Raw genomic sequence first — 20,677 nt, forward strand, 5'->3', positions numbered from 1 at the left:
CCTTTGATGTCATATTACAAAAAGAAGGCATTGTCCCTTACCTTGTAACAGAACTCCTGTAGCTTTGGCACTTTATGGCAGGACCTACCAGAGGCTTCCCTAGTGCCAGTAGGTAGTAGGAGTAGGAATAATAGCTTACCTGTATTGAGTGCTTGTTACGTGCTAGGTACTATTTTAAGTACTTTATAAATATTAACTCATTTAATCATCACAATACCTCCTGAGGTAAATTAGATAATATTATTCCTATTTTACAAGGGTGGAAACTGGGGCACAGGGAGGCTAGATAACTTGCCTTAGGTCACACAGCTAGTACATGGTAAAGCCAGCATTCAAACTCAAGCTGGCAGGTACCAGCGCCCAATCTCCTAACATCGTATGGGCTCTCAGGTGGCAGCAGCAGATGGGGGCTAGGGTAGGAGAAAAGGAATAAGCTGGGGATCCTTGCAGGGTGTCTGGCCAGAGAGCTGACTTTACTTGCTTTTCAGCACCTGTGAGCTTTCCCTTGAGGACTGTGAGCAGTATCTTGTGGTGGGGGTGAGGGCTGCTTTAGAGGGGTCTGGGGGCTAAATTAGCAATTAAAATCAAGAGAAGTGAAGCACAGATGAGGTAATCATAATTTGATCTTTAGGTCAGATTCATAGACTTAAGAAACACTGCATCAATTTGTTTTTCAATTCTATCACCTTAAAATTTCCTTGGAGTAAGTGGAATCGTGACTTCTGGTCTGTTCTTTCTCTGAGGTGACAGGCACATCTATATTTAGACCAATAGTCATGCTTCTGTGGTGATGGATCAGTGTGTGCCTCCAAAAATGGCCGTGCAACGAAATAGTAACACGCGTGTCTTTGTGAACTGATAAATCATTGACACTGTAGATTTGATGCACACACAGCAGAGGGACTTCTATACAAATCTACTTGTTAAGCAGGTAAACGAGCCTCTGTGCTGGGACCATAGATAGCCACTTGGGCAAGTGTCCATGAGCTCATGTAAGCAAGACTCAGATTCAGACACATCACAAATAGAATGAATTTAGGGCTTCCTGAGCCTAAAGCAGGAGAACCATTTATTTTGACGACACAAACCACAACCTGGGGTTTTCTTTAACCCTATCCTTTCACCTCCCATATTTTGTGTGTCACCAAGCTCTATTGATTCTGCCCTTTTAATTGCTTTCACATCTGTCTCCTCTCTTCCTCCTCCACTGCCACTAATAGTTGAGGTCCTTGACATTTTTTTCACCTGTATTGGGCAATAACCTCCTGAATGCTTTGTTCTTTTCTCTGATGCGTTGTCTTCACTGCCATCAAAAACTACCTTTATAAAGCATAAAACCATCATGTTACTTCCCTACTCAAAATTATCTCAATGGCTCCCATTGCCCAGAGGGTTAAAGTCTAACATCCAGAGACTGGTGTACGAGGTTCCTTAAGAACTGACTCCGGCCTCTCTTCCGAGGCCCCGTCTCCCTCATCTTGTCACCTGTGATACCAGCCATCCCAGACCTCCTGGGGCTCCTGGAAGCCACCATCTGTTTTCAGATTTGCTGTCTCTGTTGTGATGTTTCTCAGTAGGATGCCTTCCCTGCACCACCCTTCTCACCTTTGCCCTCTTGGCCAACTCTTAACTTTCCTTGTAGATTGTCCTCGTGCTCAACTTGGGCGGAAGGCATGGAACACCTCTATAAGCAGTTCTTTCACCATATTGCGCTGTATACGTGTCTGTCTGTGGAGTCCTCGATGGAGGATTTCATTCTTCATCTAGTCCCAGTGCACCATAGATGCTTCCATTCGTCCATCCATCGTTCTTTCGACTAATATCTGTTGAGCACTTGCTATGTGCAAGGCACTGTTCTCATTGCTGGAAATATGCAGTGAAAAAAACACAAAATCCTTATCTCCATGGAGCTTTTATACTAGTGAGAGAAGACAGGCAATAAAGAAATAAACAGGAAATAAATCAGTGAGTATGGAGGGCTAGGCAGAGAATTAAAGTAGGGTCACGTGACATAGAATACATGGGTCTATACTTTGTGTTGAATCATCAGAGAGGGCCTCTCCAAGGGGCACCCTGGAGGTAGAGGTCTGAATGAACTACCTTGTGAAGATCAGAGTAAAGAACGTTCCAGGAAGAGGGAACAGATAATACAAAGGCCTTAGGGTAAGAACAAACTGACTTAGAATAAATACTGGTTACCTAAATTAAGTGGGGCAGTAGGGGGCTCAGTGAATAAAGTGTCTCTAGGAGGCAGAATTGAAGAGAGAGGTCGTAACTGGTTTGAGAGTCAAAGGTAATTCATTCTTTAAAACACACTAGATGCTCATTGGCAGCTGCTAATAGCAAAATGAAAAGGCCCTGTTGTTCACAACTGATGCACTTAGGAATGTAAGTGCCGAATACCCCTCCCCACTTCACTTGGAGCCAAGCATCTGTGTCAAGATGGCCTGTGTGAGGGAGCTGCCCAGTTGTAATTCACTTGGCTTTCTCTTCTTTGGGCCTTCAGTTCTCCCAGGCCACACAGTTAATACAACCGCAAGAATGTGAACACTTTTATTTGCTCTGAAATGGGCCTATTTTAAAAAGTTTACAGGGGGGAATGGCCTTTAATTTACCCATCCCTCATTATTTTCCAGCTTAATATATATATATATTTTAAATTCCCTTCCTGTGCTAAAAAAAAAGGTGCCATATCTGAAAATCTGGGTGCTTTAGTGCAGGGTGAGCCGTGTGCTCATGTACACACGTGGGCCGCTGCCGAGGGTTATGTAACAAAAGCTGTTCTGAGTACAGTTGGCTCATGCAGAAGGCCCTGATGTGGCAACAACAAATCTCATCACAGGTAGGCTGAGCATGAACTTGAAAAAGCAGTCATGGCTCATGGCAGCCTGTGGGCCCGCTTTGTTTTCCAACAAGAAACATTCCCTTGAAACTCTGGGTTGGGTTCAAAAGACCCAAGAGAGTTCTGTTTCACAGTCATGGTAAACTGGAGATACACAATTTTTATCTTCCCCAATGGGTGGTGGCTGTCATAGAGGAGATCTGGCCTGATAAAAGTGTTCATATTCTTGTGGTTTTATTAACCAAGTGGCTTGGCCTCACCAAGGCCATGTCTAGACAGTGTAATAGACCCTGCTATGGCACAATGATCTATTTGTGTGTGTGTGTGTGTGTGTGTGTGTGTTTTCTTCTTTTAATTATGTTTCTGGTTGTTCTTGAGGGAATTGACCATCTAGAAAACTTATTTAACTATACAGTAAGATAATTTAGGATTGAAAGGCATTTTGGACCTCTAAAGTTTTCAGACCAGGTAACTGAGACCCAGGATGGTTAGGGGTCTTGCCCAGGGACAGACAGTGGGTTGGTGTCAGAACTAGGTCCAGTAGTCTTAGTTTTCTGACTTCCATGGTGCTTTTTCTGTTTCTAGTCACATTGCCTTTTGTCATTGAAGGGAGGTAGCAGAGTGGCTACCTGATGATTGTTTTTCTAAGCTAATAGTCCAGATTTAAAAATTGGGAGATTATACATAAGAATGTGGATTTCTGGTTTCTCCAGAAAGACTTGAGTCCATACTTCTGCAAGACTAACTGTTGGCGTTAACAGTGGCTTCTACCTTTATACAGGTTTTGTGCTCTTCAGTTCACCACAATCTTCACTAGTCCGTATTGCCTCCCAAGCATTGACGTTGACTGTCAGCTGCCATTCATGGTGAAACTTGAGCTGTTATATTTCTGATATTAGAATTAAGAGGAAAGCAAGCTACTTCTCATACCCACTTCTCTATTAAAAGTGGATGGAATTTCCAGAAGAATGGATATTTTAAAAAGCAAAGTATTTCTAGAAAACAAACTATGGTTATCAAAGGGGAGAGAGGGGAGAGGGATAAATTAAGAGTTTAGGATTAACAGATACACACTACCATATATAAAACAGATAAACAGCAAGGACCTACTGTATAGCACAGGTAACTATATTCAATATCTTGTAATAAGCTACCATGGAAAAGAATCTGAAAATATAAATACATATGTACGTACATATATGTGTATGTATAACTGAATTGCTTTGCTGTACACCTGAAACTAGCATTATAGATCAACTACACGTCAGTAAAAATAAAATAAAATAAAAAAGCAAAGTATTTCAGGGCCAAAAGAATACAGCTCAAGATGATATTATGAAACAAATCTATTTGGCATCTATAAGGCATTGAAAGTTGCAACTCTTGTGCTAAATTTTAATACCATGGTCAGAGGTTGCGGCCTACCCCCTACAGGTTTTGAAAGGAGATTTTCATAGCATGGAGCTGAGAAGAAAAGTGGAACAAAGAGAGGAAATGGGCCCCTTCTCCGCCTTTGCCCCATAGCAGAGCTATTAAAAGTGAGATCAGTTTGTTTAGACACTAAATCGAGTTGTCCAAATTAAGATCTCTTTGTATTAACATCAGGCCGGATTATCTTGAACTGTTCAACTATGATTTGGTAATCACGGCAGCAGACCTATTGGGGAAGTCAGCACTGAGGTTCCTCTGCTCTTTGCCAAAATCACAGTGAAATTGCTTAAAGGAAATGCGCTGTATTATCCTGAGAAATAAATGACAAATAAGCAACACCCGAATTTACTGCACTTATGGTTCCTTGAATAAAGTGCTCATTTCTACCTGTGAATTTTCCCCAGTCTCTGCTTCTAGCTAGCCTTCAACTTGACCAACTAATACTTCTTTTGTGAAGCCAGGAGGCTCCATAAAGGTTAAAAATAATTCATTTGAACTTAACTGAAGTGTCATGAACCACGTAGAGAGCAGGAGAACCAGTTCTCTCTTGTTTCTATGGGTTTAGTCAGTTTAGTTTTCTGGTGCCTGTCTCTGAAGCTTGGGCTGGGAGACCTGGTGAGGAATGTTTCCTCTAGAGTTTCGACAGGCATGCGGCTGTTTGTCACTGCCTCAGAAGCTGCTTGGCTACAGGTAAGGAAGGCTGCCCTATGGGAGGGATAATTATGGTCAGTGACTCTGAGCCTTCAGCTTGGCCTTCCTCTGCACCTAAACTCCTGTCTGTTTCAGGAAGTCTTCTATTTTCGTGTGTGCACATCAACGATGTCCTTGCTTTATTGAAGGGAAATGGCCTTGGGTCCCAGTGAGGAGACAAGATTCTGAATCAGGCCTTTTTCCTGGCTGAGTGCATGGCTTGGAAGAAGGATTAAGTAGAGGGAGGAGTCAGTGTCATTAGGATACCATACACATGGCAAAGCCAAACACAACCACCCACCTCCTCTCTGACTCACCTACACAAAGCATGATTAAACTGGAGGGGGCAGGCGGCTAGCAGGACTTTGTGAGGTGAGGACCTGAATCCTTTCCTTCCCCAGTTCTGGGAGCCCCTGTTGGTTGTTCCTTTTCCAGAGGACCTGGGCATCTCAAGATACACCTTGACCAGTGAGGTCTGTCCTGGACTCATGAAACCCTTGTCATTTGAGTGGCCTAATGAGGTACAGCTTGTGATGGATCGCAAGACTTCTCAGGGATATGGGAGGCTCTTTGAGTTGATGGGAATCTGGTGGATCTAGGATTATCCAGGAAGCCTCTTTCAGGTAGATAAATCCAGAGCAGATTAGGGTGAAGCTCTATGCTCCCTATCCTTGGCTTAGTCTGGAGAGCATTGCCTTTGAAACAGTCAGGCAATGGTTAGCATTATGAGAAATTCTTTCTGTTTCATACTTCTTATGTCATAGGTAATAGGATAATGGGGGAAAAAAAAACCCCTCAACTGCCATACCAATGTTGGCCACATCAAAGCATCAGTTAATATACTAGTCATGGTAAATTAATATGGATCCCAATATAAACATTGTTTTATCCCTTTTTATTTTTATTTTTAAATGAAGCATTTGGCTTGTATATTCATTCTGAAACATCAAACATAATGCATAGTCATATTTGAATATGAATATGAATACTACCTGTGTTTTAATAATAACTGGTATTTTTATTATGTGTATGGTACTGCAGGTGCATCATTTTAAATTATGTATACAGCACTTAAGGTGTATAGGGACTTAAATAATTGCTGTTGCTTCATGTGGCCTATATAGAATGTACCAATTTAGCAGATGATGTCATTTAAATTGAACAAAATGTCGCCTTAATCTGCCTGTCCGAGTTCATGGAAATCACAAGTCTTGAGTAGTATTTAGATATCAGTAACATTGTCCAGGAAATGTTGAACTCTTTTCACTTCCTCCCCTCTCCTTCCACCACCTCCTACCCCTTCTACAAGCTTAGCATGGTAAGTTCCACCCATGGAAAGCCCCAGCATGTGGTGGGTCTGAACCCTGTCTGAACCCTTCCCAGGACCCACAGCCAGAAGTGGGATGTGGTACAGGGAACAGCCTCGACAAGGGCCAACTGGGACATGTGGCAAGGATTCTCTTTCCTTTTTGACACTCTTCAGCTGTGCCCTCCCAGGGAAGAGGCATGCTCATTCTTGAGCCTCGGTCAAGCCTCCTTGCACAAAGCTGTGTTGTAACTACTTCAGCACTCTCTTCTGCAGGGACTGGTGTCGCTAACCAAGGTTGAGGCTTGCCGTGGGCATTGCCTGGAGTCCTCCACACTGTGTTGATGCCCCGAGAGCCGGGTGGGTGGTGCCAGCCAGGCGGTTGGGTGCCTGGAGGAAGAGCAGTGTAACCACTCCTGGGCAGATGCCCCACCCTCCGCTCTCAAGCTTGGAGGGTGAATGATTTCCCGGCCAGCAGCTCTAGACAATAGCCAGGTCAGACCTGGTAAAGGAGGTGTATGTGAAGAGGTCAAACTGGAAGTGAATAAGAGACCTTGATGGTCAAGGTTAAGCAGGAAGAATTCCTGATACAGAAGTGGGTTTTTCCCTTTTAGAATGAGGATGTCCTCCGTGTGTGTGTGTGTGTGTGTGTGTGTGTGTGTGTGTGTGTGGTGTGTGTGTGTGGTGTGTGTGTGTATGTGTCCATCCTTCTCTTGTGTTCATCCCCACTCTGGTCTCCCAGTTGAGGAGAGGAGAGATGGCTCTGGCTGCCAAAAGTGGCCTCACAGCTGTAAGAGGCCCGACTCTGCCCAGCCATTTTTATGTTTCCCGTGTAAAACGTAACAGCGTTTTAACACAGCTTCTTTAAAGATCAAAGGGTACGCAACTGAATGGGAATCTATGGTGGGATAACGTAATATTTTTTTTCACAGCTCCCTTTACTCTCTCCCTACCCAACCCTAAGTAGAGAAAATATTGGGCCAAAGGGCCAAATAATCGCGTTTAAGGATCTCGCCATCTCATTTCCAGCCAGGCGCTTTCCCCTCCCTGTAACTTTCCAGTCATAATCTGGGGAATACTATTGATAACTCTGACACCTGGTGGTCACTGCAAAAACTGCACTCTGGGAGGATTGACGGTCCACTTCTATCACTTTTAGTTGTTTTAGTTTTTCCAGTTCCAATTTCAACATAAATAAGATGTACTTTATACATTAGTTATTGTTATTAGTTGAATTTTTATAAGTAAAATTCTTGCAAGTGCATTCAACAGAATACACTTGAATAGAAAATTTCTGTAAAGATATACCAGAAACTGCATGTTGTAGGGGGTGCATCTGGGGGGGGGGGATATTTTACTACACCCTCTAGTTCTCGCTGAAATTGATTTTAAATAAAAAGGATGTATTACTTTAACTGTGGCCGAAGTACCCGACTTGGGGCAGGAGGCCCAGAAGTCCAGGATACTCCCCCCAGGGGCTCCTACCCTCTCTGGTTTTGTGGCCAGGAATCTGTAGAGCTTTCATGAGTTTTGAGGGAGTGGGGTACAGCTGCATTTCCTCTGATCTTGTTCACTGATGGTGATGGGGGAGCCCAGCAGCTGAGCAGAAGCTGGTCTGGGGGAGCAGTGTGGCCAGATCACTGAAGCCGGGAACAGTCCCCAGCTCCCTTGGTGGTCATGGTAGTGAAGGAAGCAGCACTCCTGTCAGGTGTGGGCTGCCCGCTTCCCAAGGTCATGCTAAGTGGAGGGGCTCCAGTTGGAGAGCCAACCCCTCATTCAGGTTCCTGATGCCTCACAGGTGTGAGGCGCCGGGGGCCAAGTTTCACAAGGCTGGGGATGCCACTTAGGGTGCGAGGCTCTGGTTCTGACATCAGAGAGCAGGGCTGGGGGCGGATGTGGCCTGGGGCTGGCGGGCGGGAGAGCCGGGTCTGATAAAAGCGGCCACCTTTGGACTAGCTTCTCTGTGTCTCTTACTGTGTGGTACCAGCGTTTCCTTCCACAACTGAGCAGACCTCCCACTGCTTTCCCACTACTCTCCCTAATGAAAACATACTTACTTTTATGAATGTGCTGCATGTAGCCACTTTCCAAGTATATGCGGAGGCGCAGCAAACACTCCTCGGGCTTGACTGTGCCCATTCACCCAGCTTACCAGCCAGTAGCCTAGAAACTGCGGGGCTGCATGACCTCAGAGGAAGAGGCAAGGCACTCAGTCAGAGTCTCCTAGGGCCAGGCTTGGTCTGCCGGGAGGAGAGAGGTCCTGCCTGCACTTGTCATGCAGTCTGGAGTGGGACCAGAACACAGGAGTAGAGCTCTTTTGAAGACGCTCTCCAGGGAAAGAAAATCTCAGCCCCACACTACACGCAATTATCGCAATTATTGGTCCTTATGCCCAGAGGGCATGTTTCAGCTCCAGTGATTAACTCTTTCAGGGAGCACCTCAAGGTGCAGTACTGGTTCCAGTGTCTGCCATCTTTCTGACTCCTAACAGCCAGGTACCTGACCTCCTGGTGATCCACCTCTCCTTCCTCTGGGTAGCACTGCTTTTACCTTCCAGGGCAATCGGGGTACCTCTCCTTTCCTCCTTCCTCCCTCCTACTGCTCAGATCAAAGCTCTCCAGCAGACACCATGTAACCTTAAGAATGGAAACCACATGCTTGGAGAGACAGAAGAAGGCTGAAACCCCAGTAACTTCCTGAAACTGCCAAAACAGTTTGCTTACTTCCGGTCCTCAATAAAGGGAGAGCATAAATCCACGTATGTATATGGCTGGGCTTTCTGTTATATGCAGCCAAACCTATTTGTAACAGGTACAGCGACCCTCAGTGATATCCAGGTGTTTTCTTTGTTCTCATCTATACGATGGCATAGGGGTGAATAGTTCTTAATAATGAAGTGAAACAATACAACTTGAATCTCTGGTTCCTTCTGATAGGACTCTGTGCACATAGTAAAATAGATCTGGTTGTGTTGATTCTCTTAGAATTATTGATTTGGAATCATTCTCACAGTGGGGGTAGGGTGGAGCTGGAGTTTCATAAGCACACATTAGTGTCTCATAGCTTTGGTTTAAAGTTGGTGGATAGCAGTGAAGAAAGGCATTAAAGATGCAGAGGGGAAAAACCAGGCTGCTCTGATTGCCTTTGTTAAATGCACATTTGGAGCTTGTGAAAAGCCCTAGTCCTGAGTGCAGAAAAAGCAGAGATGAGGTCCTTGGTTCAGTCCTCCTGCCCACTGGGGAGGTGAGCTTGTTAGTGTCATATGGCCCATATATTTCTTGATCTTGGAGTCATCTAAAAAAAAAAAACAGCTTTATTAAGGTATAATTGACATACAATAAACTGCACATATTTAAAGTGGATAATTCAATGAGTTTTGCCATATGTTTACATCTGTGACACTATCACCACAATCAATAGAGTGAGCATACCCATCACCCCCAAAGTTTTCTTTGTAATCCAGCACATCTCCCCTCGCAACCACTGAGCACTACAGATTAGTTTGCATTTTCTAAAGTTTTATATAAATGGAATCATATAACATGTATTCTTTTTTTGTGTGTCTTCTTTCACTTGCATATTTTTTTAAAGATTCATCTACCTTGTTACATGTATCAATTCATTCCTTTTTATTGCTGAATAATATTCAGTCATATGTATGTACCACAATTTGTTTATCCACATACCTGTTGCTAGAATGTTGGGAACATTTCTGGGTTTTGGCTGTTAAAGCTGCTACGCATATATGTGTACAGGTCTTCATATTATTCTGGGTATATATGGAGGAGAAGAATGGCTGGATCATATGGTAGGAGTATGCCTAACTTTTTTTTTTCCTAATCAGGTATTCTTATTATACTTACTCTTGATTCATTGTGTCTTTTAAACAAAAGATGTTTAATACAGATTTATCTCTGATTCATTATACATTTTGAAGAGATGTTTTTTGTAGCCAGTATGAATTTTACTTTCCTTTCTTCCAAGGGGGGATAACCATTATCACTATTTTATAGAAAAATACCCACGCACAAGGTACCCCTGTTTCCCTTTTCCTCCCTCTGACTTGAGATCACAACTAAGAGGAATTTAATGACTGTGGACATATATGGTTGTTTCTGCATATATACTTCTTCTGCACATGTATGTGCCTTCCAAAATGATCATATATATAATTTCTTCTCTCAAGTATCATAGTGAGTTTTTAATTTTTAAAACACATTTATCAAGATTTTTGATAACTGGCATGCCACACAATTTACCCTTATAAAGTATACAATTCAGTGGTCTTTAGTATAGTCACAGAGTTATGCAACCATCACCACACTCTAAGGTTAGAGCATTCAGCCCTTATATCTTTTAACAGTCATTCCCCATTTTCTCCTTCCAATCTCCTCTAGGAGCTCTTGGCCACTAATAATCTACTTTTGGTCTCTCTATATTTGTCTATTCTGGACATTTCATGTAAATGGAATCATGTAATATATGGTCCTTTGTGATTGGCTTCTTTCACTTGGCATCATGTTTTCAAGGTTCATCCATTATTGTAGCATTTATCAGTACTTCATTCTTCTTTCTAAAAAACTAAAATTTATTTTTTAGACCTATTTTCAGTTCACAGCAAAATCGAGAGATTTCCCCTAAATCCCCTGGCCACACACACACACACCCCCTCCCCTGTTATCAACATCCCACACCAGATGGTACATTTGTTCTGATCTATGAACCTGCATTGTCACATTATTATCACTCAACCATAGTTTACATTAGGGTTCCCTCTTGGTGTAGTTTCTTGTATAGGTTTTGACAAATATTTAATGACATGTATCCACCATTATAGTATCATTCAGAATAGTTTCACTGCCCTGAAAAATCCTCTGTGCTATGCTTAACTTTTTAAAAAGCTGTCAAATTGTTTTACAAAGTGGTTGCACCATTTTACATTCCTCCCAACAGTGTGTGGGAGTTGTAGTTCCTCCATATCCTTGCCAACACTTGGGATGATCAATCTTTTAAATTTTAGCCATTCTAATAGGTGTGTAGTAGGAGCTTATTGTGGTTTTAATTTGCATTTCCCTAATGCATCTTTTCATTTTTTTTTCCCGTTTTTTGCTATCTGTATATTTTCTTAGGTGAAGTATCTGTTCAAATCCATTGCCCATTAAAAACATTGCTTTCCTATTGGTAACTTTTGAGAATGCTTTATATAGTGTGAATATAAGTCCTTTATCAACTATATGCTTTGCAAAGATTTTCTCTCAGCTTGTGGGTTGTCTTCATTCTCTTAAGAGCTGAAGTGTAAAATTTTGATGAAGTTCACTTTACTAATTTTTCTTTTTGTGGTTCATGCTTTGGTGTCATATCTAAGTAATCGTTGCCTGCTCTGATGTCACAAAACTTTTCTCCAATATTTTCTCCTAGAAATTTTTATAGTTTTAGGTTGTACATTTAGGTCTATGCTCCATTTTGAGCTACTTTTTATATATGGTGCAAGGTATGGGTCAAAGTTCATTGTTTTCCATATGGGTATCCAGTTGTTTCAGCACTATCCTTCCTCCACTGGATTGCCTTGGCACCTTTGTCAACTAGTCGCCCATGTGTATGTGGATCTATTTCTGGGCTCTCTATTCTGTTCCATTCATCTATTTGCCTTACTTACACCAAACCTCACTTTTGGACTCTTACTGCCTTTAAATAAACCTTGAAGTCAGGTAGTGTGAGTTCTCCAACGTTATTCCTTTTCAAAATTGTTTTGGCTATTCTAAATTCTTTGCATTTTCATATAAATTGTAAAATAAGCTTGTCAGTATGTGCAGAATATCCCACTGGGGTTTTCATTGGGATTGCATCGAATCTATAGAACAATTCTGGGAGAATTGATGTTTTAACAATAATGAGTTTTCCAAGAATGTCTATTTCTCCTCCTAGTTTTTTTTTTTTTAGTTTTTATTTAATTTCTTTAATTTAATTTCAGCAATGTTTTGTAGTTTTCAGTTTACCTGTTGAATACATTTTTTCAAATTTATCCCTACTTTTTCATATTTTTGATGCTATTGTAAATGGTATTGTTTATAAAATTTCAATTTCTGATTTTGTTTTGCTAGTATATAGAAATACAATTGATTTGTTATATTGATCTTGCATTCTGCAGACTTACTAAACTCACTCTCAGCACCTCCATATTGGGCCACTCTGGTGTATCTTCCAAGATACTGGCTTTTCTTGGTCATTTAGAGTCCTTGTGTTTTGTAAGAACACTCTCAGGTTTTAACAGGAGGACCTTTCACTTCCTTCCCTGAGTTTTCTCCTCTTGAAATCCTACAACTTTTGGTGAACTGGGGGAAAGACGTTCCTTCGTAAGTCATTTATTTTTTCAGAATTTCTTCTTTGTTTTCAGGCATCACTTTTCTTCCATCTCAGGCAGACTGCCATTTGCTTTCTTTTTCTATTCTTCTTTTTCTTTCTATTTTCCTCTTTCTTTCTTTGAAAACTTTAATTGTGGAATATTTTACGTTTGCAAAAATAGAGAGAGACTGGCACCGTGGTATTCCCGTGTACCAGTCGACAGTCATTAACTTGTATTCAGACTGTATTTTTCTTTTTTAAAAAGTGTTTTCTTTTTTTTTTTAAATTGAGGTATAGTTGATGTATAAACTGTGTTTCTCTAATGCTTCTCACCTGCAAATGTCAGAGACGAATTTTCAAGTTACATCAGAAATCACGTGGTAGGGGATACACAACCCATTTTGTCTGGCAGGGCGTGTGTAGGACTCCTGGGTTTTATCCAGGTGAGGATGCATACAACATAAAAATGAAGGGCCTCCAGTGGTTTCCTGGGAATGCCCCAGGCATCTCAAATATTCTCTCACTTTGTGTTTTATGCCTCGTCCTTAACTGTAGCCTGTAGCTTTTGCTCTGTGCTTTGTTTATAGTCTCTGGTTGATTTAGACCATATCTCATCTTTCATCTAGGTTTACACTCCTTGAATGCATTTCCTAAGCTTTCTTCTTTTTTTCTTCCCCCTCCAAGTACATATATACCTAGAGTGTTCCTTATACATCAACTGTGCTTAATGAATGAAAGCAAACTAGCATAATGTAGTGATAGGCATCTGGTAGAGTCCTGGCACTACTACCTGCTGGCTGCTGTGCCTTTTCCAAAGTTGCTAAACCTCTCTTGAGATTCAATATCATCGTCTGTAAATTGAATAACACTCACCTTCGGGATGAGTGTTAGGATTAGAAGTAATGCAAGTAGAGTGCTTACCATAGTGCCTGACGCACAGTAGTAACTCAGTAAATGACAGCTATTATGGTTTTGACAGATGCAGCAGTGCGGTGAAATGGATGGCAAAGAGCATTATCCCCAATTGACTGACTAAACAGGCACCAGAGAGACTAGAATACTGACTAAAGTCACAGACAGATCCATAACTGAACTCATAAATGCCACTCCCTGGACTCAGAGGCTCCTGCAAACATACCAAAATCTAATTTCTGCTTATATCTTTATGGGTGAATTCTATTTTATAACAGAAACAAGTACATTTCCAGCAGCTCATTTCAAGAGGATTTACTGAATTTCTGATTCCAGGCATCTAGTTTCGGGCTTTGTGCCCAAAACCATGTCCTTACATCCACAGTAATATTTGAAATGAGCGTATCAGACCAGTACATCTCTGTTGGGGTGTTTTGCTGAGTTTATTTGTGGACAGGCTGGTTCTCAGAATCACAAACTGTTAGTGGGTAGTTTTTAAACTGTGGGAAGTGCTTCAGGCTTTCACACAGAGAAAGGTAGGTTAAGCGTCCTACTCTGTCTTTCTTTCTCTGTCTCTGTCTCTCTCTGTTTCGGTCTCTCTGTCTCTTTGTCTCACTGTCTCTCTCTCTCTCTCCCTCACTCGTGCTCACACACACACATGTAATTCTTTTGATTTATACTGTCTAGGTCCTGGAGAGATATGCACACCTGTGTGTATTCTTCCCCAAGTAGAGAAATAGTCTTTCTCAGATGTTTCCTCCATATTGTACTGATGTATCAAAATATGTTATTATTAATCATCTGTAAGTGTTCAGAAGACATAAGTTCTGCCTAAAAGCTAAAGGGAAACTTAAAAAATTAGTGAAAATTGTGTAGAAGAATCTCTCCTTTTAGGGGAGTAGAGGACTATTTGAACAAAGTCAGAGGAAAGGACTGTTGGAAGAGGCTCTGGAGTGATGTACCTGTAACCACGGCCTCTGATATAAGACCCCTCTCACTCTGGATTTACAGTGTTAATTACAGTCTCCTTTTTGCAGGGATCACTGTAAGCAAGTTAAGTCAGATCATGATGAATTGCCTGGGCAAAAATAAAACACAGAGGCTGCTGGAAACCCTCAAAAATAACGGGGCTTCTCCCTCTTATTTTTTTCAAAATCTTGTTCCTTCATTAAGCACAGTGGCTGTAACTAAAGCATCTTGGTGCCTCTAGCACCTTTCATCATGCTTTACACACAGTAGGCACTCAATAAATAACTATTTTTGATGCTGAATGTGTAACTATGTATTGGTTGAGAATCTAGTGTGCAGCCTGACCTTGTTAGGTGCTACATGGACTACTCAAGAGGTATAACTCAGAATTCCTTGCTTTCACTGAGTCTGCAGTCTAGGCGGGGACATAGCAATTATGAGAAATGTTTGGCCATTATTCCCTCAAATATCTTGACTGCTTCATTTTATCCTTCTTCTCCCTCTGGTTCTCCAGCTGTACATGTTAAATCTTTTGATAATGTCCCGTAAGTTCCTGAAGCTCAGTTAATTTTTTCCATCTGTTTTTCCTTCTGCCCTTCAGATTAGATAATTAATCTATTTGTCTTTATTCAAGTTCACTGACTCTTTCTCCTGTTATCTTCATTCTGTTGTTAAGCCCATCCAGGAATTTTTAACATTTCAGATATGTATTTTTAAAGTCTAGAATTTCTATTTAGTTCTTTTTTTAATAATAGTTTCTAGTTACCTGTTGATACTTCCTATTTTTTTATTTATTACAAGCATATTTTCCTCTATGTCCTTGAGCTTAGTTATAATAATTGTTTTATAACCCTTGTCTGCTCATTTCAATATGTGAGTCATTTCAGGATTGACCTTCATTGATTTTATTTTTTATTTAGTATAGATAATGTCTTCCTGTCTTTTTGATGGTTAAATAATTTTGAACTGTGTCCTGGATGTTGTGAATGATATGTTGTAGAGATTCTCAGTTCTGCTATGTTCCCCTGAAGAGTATTTTTTGTTTATTTAACAGTAGGCAGTTAACTTGGCTGAATTCAAAGTGTGAACTTTATTTTCTTTGCTGTGAGCAGTGGCTCAAATTTCTGCTCAGTTCTTTTAGTCTTACCTAGGCTTCTTGAAGTCTGCCTCACACGCGTGTGGTTCCAGCATCAGCCAGAGATCTGGCCAGAATTTATGCACACAATTTGGGGCTCCTCCTGTCTGGTCTCTACTTTTTAAGGATTTCTCCCTTTGCTTTCTAGCAGCTATGTTTCCCTCAAATTCTCTTCTGTTTTTCAAAGCCAATAAGACCTTGGGTTTTTCTTTCTAACTTCTAGCTGCATTGCATGGTGCAATATGAGGCCTTCCCTCAGGATAAAAGTCATAACAATGGGGAAACTCACCAGTGCTTTTCTCTTCATCCAAATGTTGACTCTTTTCCAGGATCTACTTACTTTTGGTTGCTCTTCAATGTCTTCAGATAGTTGTTTTTACATTTAGCTCAGAGTTATGGTTGTTATCTATGAGAAGGTTGGTCTGACAGGAGCCACGTGGCTATGACTAGGAGCACAACCTAGACGGGTATGTAGGATCAAAAAACATAGGGACTAATAAGCAAGTTACTGTCAAAGAAACACTCAGAAACAAAAGCATTTCGAAAAGAAAAGAACTTTGCTTATAAAGAGGTTTGCAGGGAATCCAGGCTTTAGAAAGACAGGCTTATCAAGTAAAAAATGCAGCAGGTGTTGAAAGGAAAAAAACCCACCAAATTAACTGAGTTTACTGTCAGTCTGTTTATGGTGGAAAAACAGTTCTCTTGCATGATTTTAATATTTACAAAGATTGAGACATATCTTCAGACATCAACATTACAAAAATTAGGGTTAGGGACATTTTGTTAGGGAGGCAGTAACCTACAGGAAAAACTCAAGGTTTTATATTTTGAGGGCTAGAATTATACGGAGTGATCATCACGTTTTTGTGTGTGTGTGTGTGTGTCCGTAGGTGTATGTGTGTTTTGTCTCTGGGATTCTTTGTGGTCAAGGCCCATTCTAACATGCAGATTTGACATCATAAATTATTTGGTGATTTTCTGATTCAGCAAAATGCATTTGATTTGTTTTATTTAACAAATAAATATTTATATAGTATATAAGAGATGTTAATATGTAGAGACATCCTTGTTATATGTTGATAAAACCAGAACAGTTCTGGTTTAAGAACTAACTTGTAAATACTCTACAGTCGTTATTTGCTTTTTTTTTTTTTTTTGGTATCAGAATTATTTTATTGCCTTTATCAGTTCATCTACTGAGCTAAGAAACAAGGACCTTCCAGTTTGCTTCTTTGAGGTTTACCTGCTGTAGCCTGTCTCTCTCTGTCTGAGACACTCAAGTTTGTGAAATTCCTGACCTGCTAGAAAACTTTTATTACTTAGAAAGCTGATTGATATTCTTTAAGCCGTGGAATAAGTTCTAGGACAGTTTCCTGGGAGCAGTATACTGGAACTGGCTCACACGGGCTCATGAGAGCTCATTGTTCAATTTATGGCAATTTTGTAAGCTGCTTGTTAATTATTTAATTATTAATTAATTAATTAAATTATTGGAAATTAAATTTTATAACTTACAATTAAATAAATTATGTTTAAATCAGTAATAATAACTACTCAATACCCATTACTTCATAATTATTGTATGACTTTTTTAAAAAATGTATGCTCTTGAGATTATTAGTATCTATTGTATCTTTGTGGTGGAAAGACTATAGACTGATGTGTTATTGAATGTCTCTTTCCACCTCCAAGTTCAGTGATGTCATGTTAAAATTGGCCATGATGGTGCAAATGGCCAAAAGGCACATGAGAAGGTGCTCAATAACACTAATTATTAGAGAAATGCAAGTCAAAACTACAATGAAGTATCACCTTACACCAGTCAGAATGACCATCATTAAAAAATCCACAGATGATAAGTGCTGGAGAGGCTGTGGAGAAAAGGGAACCCTCCTACACTGCTGGTGGGAATGTAATTTGGTGCAGCCATTATGGAAAACAGTATGGAGATTCCTCAAAAAACTAAAAATAGACTTACCATATGATCTAGCAATCCCACTTCTGGGCATATATCTGGAGAAAACTGTAATTTGAAAAGACACATGCACCCCAACATTCATAGTAGCACTATTTACAATAGCCACGACATGGAAACAGTCTATCGACAGATGACTGGATAAAGAAGATGTGGTATATTTATACAATGGAATACTACTCAGCTATAAAAAAGAATAAAATAATGCCATTTGCAGCAACATGGATGGACCTGGAGATTGTCATTCTAAGTGAAGTAAGCCAGAAACAGAAACAAAAATACCATATGATATCGCTTATATCTGGAATCTAAAAAAAAAAAAACCACAAAGGAACTTATTTACAAAACAGAAACAGACTCTCAGACATAGAAAACAAACTTATGATTACCAGGAGGGAAGGGAGGTGGGAAGGGATAAATTGGGAGTTTGAGATTTGCTGCAGATACTAACTACTATATATAAAATAAGTAAACAACAAGATCCTACTGTATAGCACTGGGAACTATATTCAATATCTTGTAATAACCTATAATGAAAATAATATGAAAAGGAATTTATATATATGTATAACTGAATCACTATGCTGTGCACCAGAAGTTAACACAACGTTATATACAGACTGTACTTCAATTAAAAACGAATTGGCCATGATGTAAGTATTTATACCACAGACATTGGCAAATACTACCAAGCAGTGCTTCTTCTTCCTTTGGGAGCCAGTTATTAAATGTTTACCAACATATTGTTTTTGTACGCATTTCCCTTCAGCCTAGAAAAGCACAGTCCTTGGGCCTAGTAGCAGCTTGTCACATTTAATTAAATGAGGTTCGTGTCTTATTTGATTTATCCAGTTCAGTCTTATAGGAAAGAAGATAGATTTTTACCCAAGTAAATAACTGCATGATCACAAAAAAGTAAAGGAACTTAGTGGAAGCCTTTTGAATAATATTTAATCATTGTTACTATTGTTTTGGGTAATTTATAGATAAAATAGATGAAGTCTATTAATACATTTTACCGAATCAATATTTTCAAGTTTTTTCTTCAATTTCCTAGTTGAAAATATATACTAAGAGTTTTCAAAAGAAGCGTTTTTTTCCCCCCTGAATTCTAAGGAGCAATATTGGAATAATGTACCACTTAAAGAATGTTTCATTCCATTTATGAAAGTATGTCCTGCTAAACTGATGGTTAGAGATAAAGGAGAAAGAAAAGGATTTTTCCTCATATACCTACTCAAAATAGAATATTAACCACAATTAAATCAGTTCACTTATTCCCAGAAATTAATTTTTTATTTTGCCAATCTTGGGCTAAGCAGTCTACTTAAACAAAATCATCCATTTCTGAGCTAAGAGTCCTAGAGGTCCTTGGTACAGACTGGACGTGTGTCTTAGAAATGTCAGCTCCACCTGGGAAGCCTGGGCTCATGAGTCTGTTCACTGTAATGTCAGTAGTTAGGAGTGCCTGCTACTGTTTTTATTGCGTCTCTTTTTGAGGTTACTTCCAAAAGTTTCAATTTTATTTCTGAGTTTGTAGCAGAGGCCTTTAGGCAAGTATAAAGGAAAGGCAGACACCATGTGTTTATGACAAGACTGAATAACTTCGGCTAGTTCATTATAATGTCCAACAGTATCAGAATGGAGGAGAGTGAGCCATCTAATCAATTAATAAGGATTTAGTCAATGATTTCCCTGGATAGTGAGGGCATTAACCCCTGGGCCCTTAATTCAGTCCATATAATGTGTTTTATCTGTCACCAGTTGATAAGGGCATTTTAAGCCTAGTAATGAAATCTTTCTTCTATTTATTTATTTTGTTTAAAGGAATCAGTTTGTTGAAAGTTATTTGGTTAGTTTGTGTATATAAACTTGATATGGTGGGTAATAAAGAGGTTGTTGGGTAGGTGACTTGTGTAATAGACATGCAGAAATTTTATATTTGCAGAGCATAAAGGGAGCTTACAAACCATGTTTTGGCTGTTACAAAATTGTCCTTAGGAAATCTACCTGAGGTTTGACATTAAGTGTGTGTGTGTGTGTGTGTGTGCGCGCGCACACGCACTTATGCATGTATTTTGTGAGTGGGAGCAGAGAACTGGGATGCTTCTCTGAGTGTGGTTTCAGTCTTCCCCAAAGGCTCAAGGAAGAGGGTATGATTGCTGTCAGCAAAAATAATGAAAAGTAAACATCTGGGGAGGGGCAGAAGGGAGAGCAGACAGTTCCCTGTATAGAACAAAGCACAAAGGTGAGAGAGAGTCCTGTTCTAGCCTGTCCAGTGCACAGAAACTGCTTAAGGAGCCGTACGCAGTGAAATAGTCCTTATCTAGTTTACCAGTAATTTTCTTCTCCACCTCTGAATTTTGATTGACTTTAGGGTTGTTCTAACTGTTAAATTTAAAATTTATTTTAATGGGAAATATCAATGGGCTTAAAACCTTTGGCAATACAGATTTGCCTGAACTTAAGTTCATCGTGGAAAGACCCAGACTGATAGCACAACTGAATAATTGTTCAACTCTTTAAATAAGATTTAGCACAGAATTCTTTTACTCTGTATGTTTAGTTTTAAAAACATCATTCCAGAAAGTTTGGAAAGTAGAATGAGAAATAATTAACCCATATTCCATCTCCCTAATGTAACTCGTATCATTTTTGGTAAATTTTATTTCAGAGTTTTATCATACGTACATCTATGTTATTTAAAAAGTTTAATCACAGTGTACACACAATTTTGATTATGACAGTTTCCTCTTAACATGGAGTCATAAACATTTTTCACGTTGCCACAAAGTCTTGGTAGCCATAGTTTTGATATTTGCTCAATGTAGAATTCCTTTAAATAGGAAGCTGCCTTAGAGCCTTCCAAGTACGGTACTGATTACAAGACACAAAATGCATGCAGGTTTTCAGGAACACAGCTATTGTGTCAAGTGAGACAGAACCACAAAGAGGTTGAAAAGAAGCCAGATTATCCCCTTTGTTAGCAAGGAGTGGTAGTGTATCAACATGGGCTAGAAAACCAGCATATCTCTTTTTCCAGGAAAGCAATCAACTCCTTATTTAGTTTCTCAA

At 39.9% G+C, this 20,677-nt stretch overlaps 2 long non-coding RNA genes across 3 annotated transcripts in view; both read left to right on the forward strand.

The window, feature by feature from the left end:
* Positions 1 to 20,677, forward strand: part of LOC105083941 (uncharacterized) — a 103,374-nt gene that overhangs the window by 12,327 nt on the left and 70,370 nt on the right. The gene's annotated exons all lie outside the window — the stretch shown is intronic.
* The window catches only part of LOC123613994 (uncharacterized), a 30,850-nt gene continuing 15,026 nt past the window's right edge, over positions 4,854 to 20,677 (forward strand). Inside the window, exon 1 of the long non-coding RNA XR_006721437.2 lies at positions 4,854 to 4,963. This is a non-coding gene — a long non-coding RNA (uncharacterized LOC123613994). The remainder of the gene's footprint in view (positions 4,964 to 20,677) is intronic.

This window comes from Camelus bactrianus, chromosome 23 (assembly GCF_048773025.1).
Source record: "Camelus bactrianus isolate YW-2024 breed Bactrian camel chromosome 23, ASM4877302v1, whole genome shotgun sequence".
Taxonomy (NCBI): Eukaryota; Metazoa; Chordata; class Mammalia; order Artiodactyla; family Camelidae; genus Camelus; species Camelus bactrianus.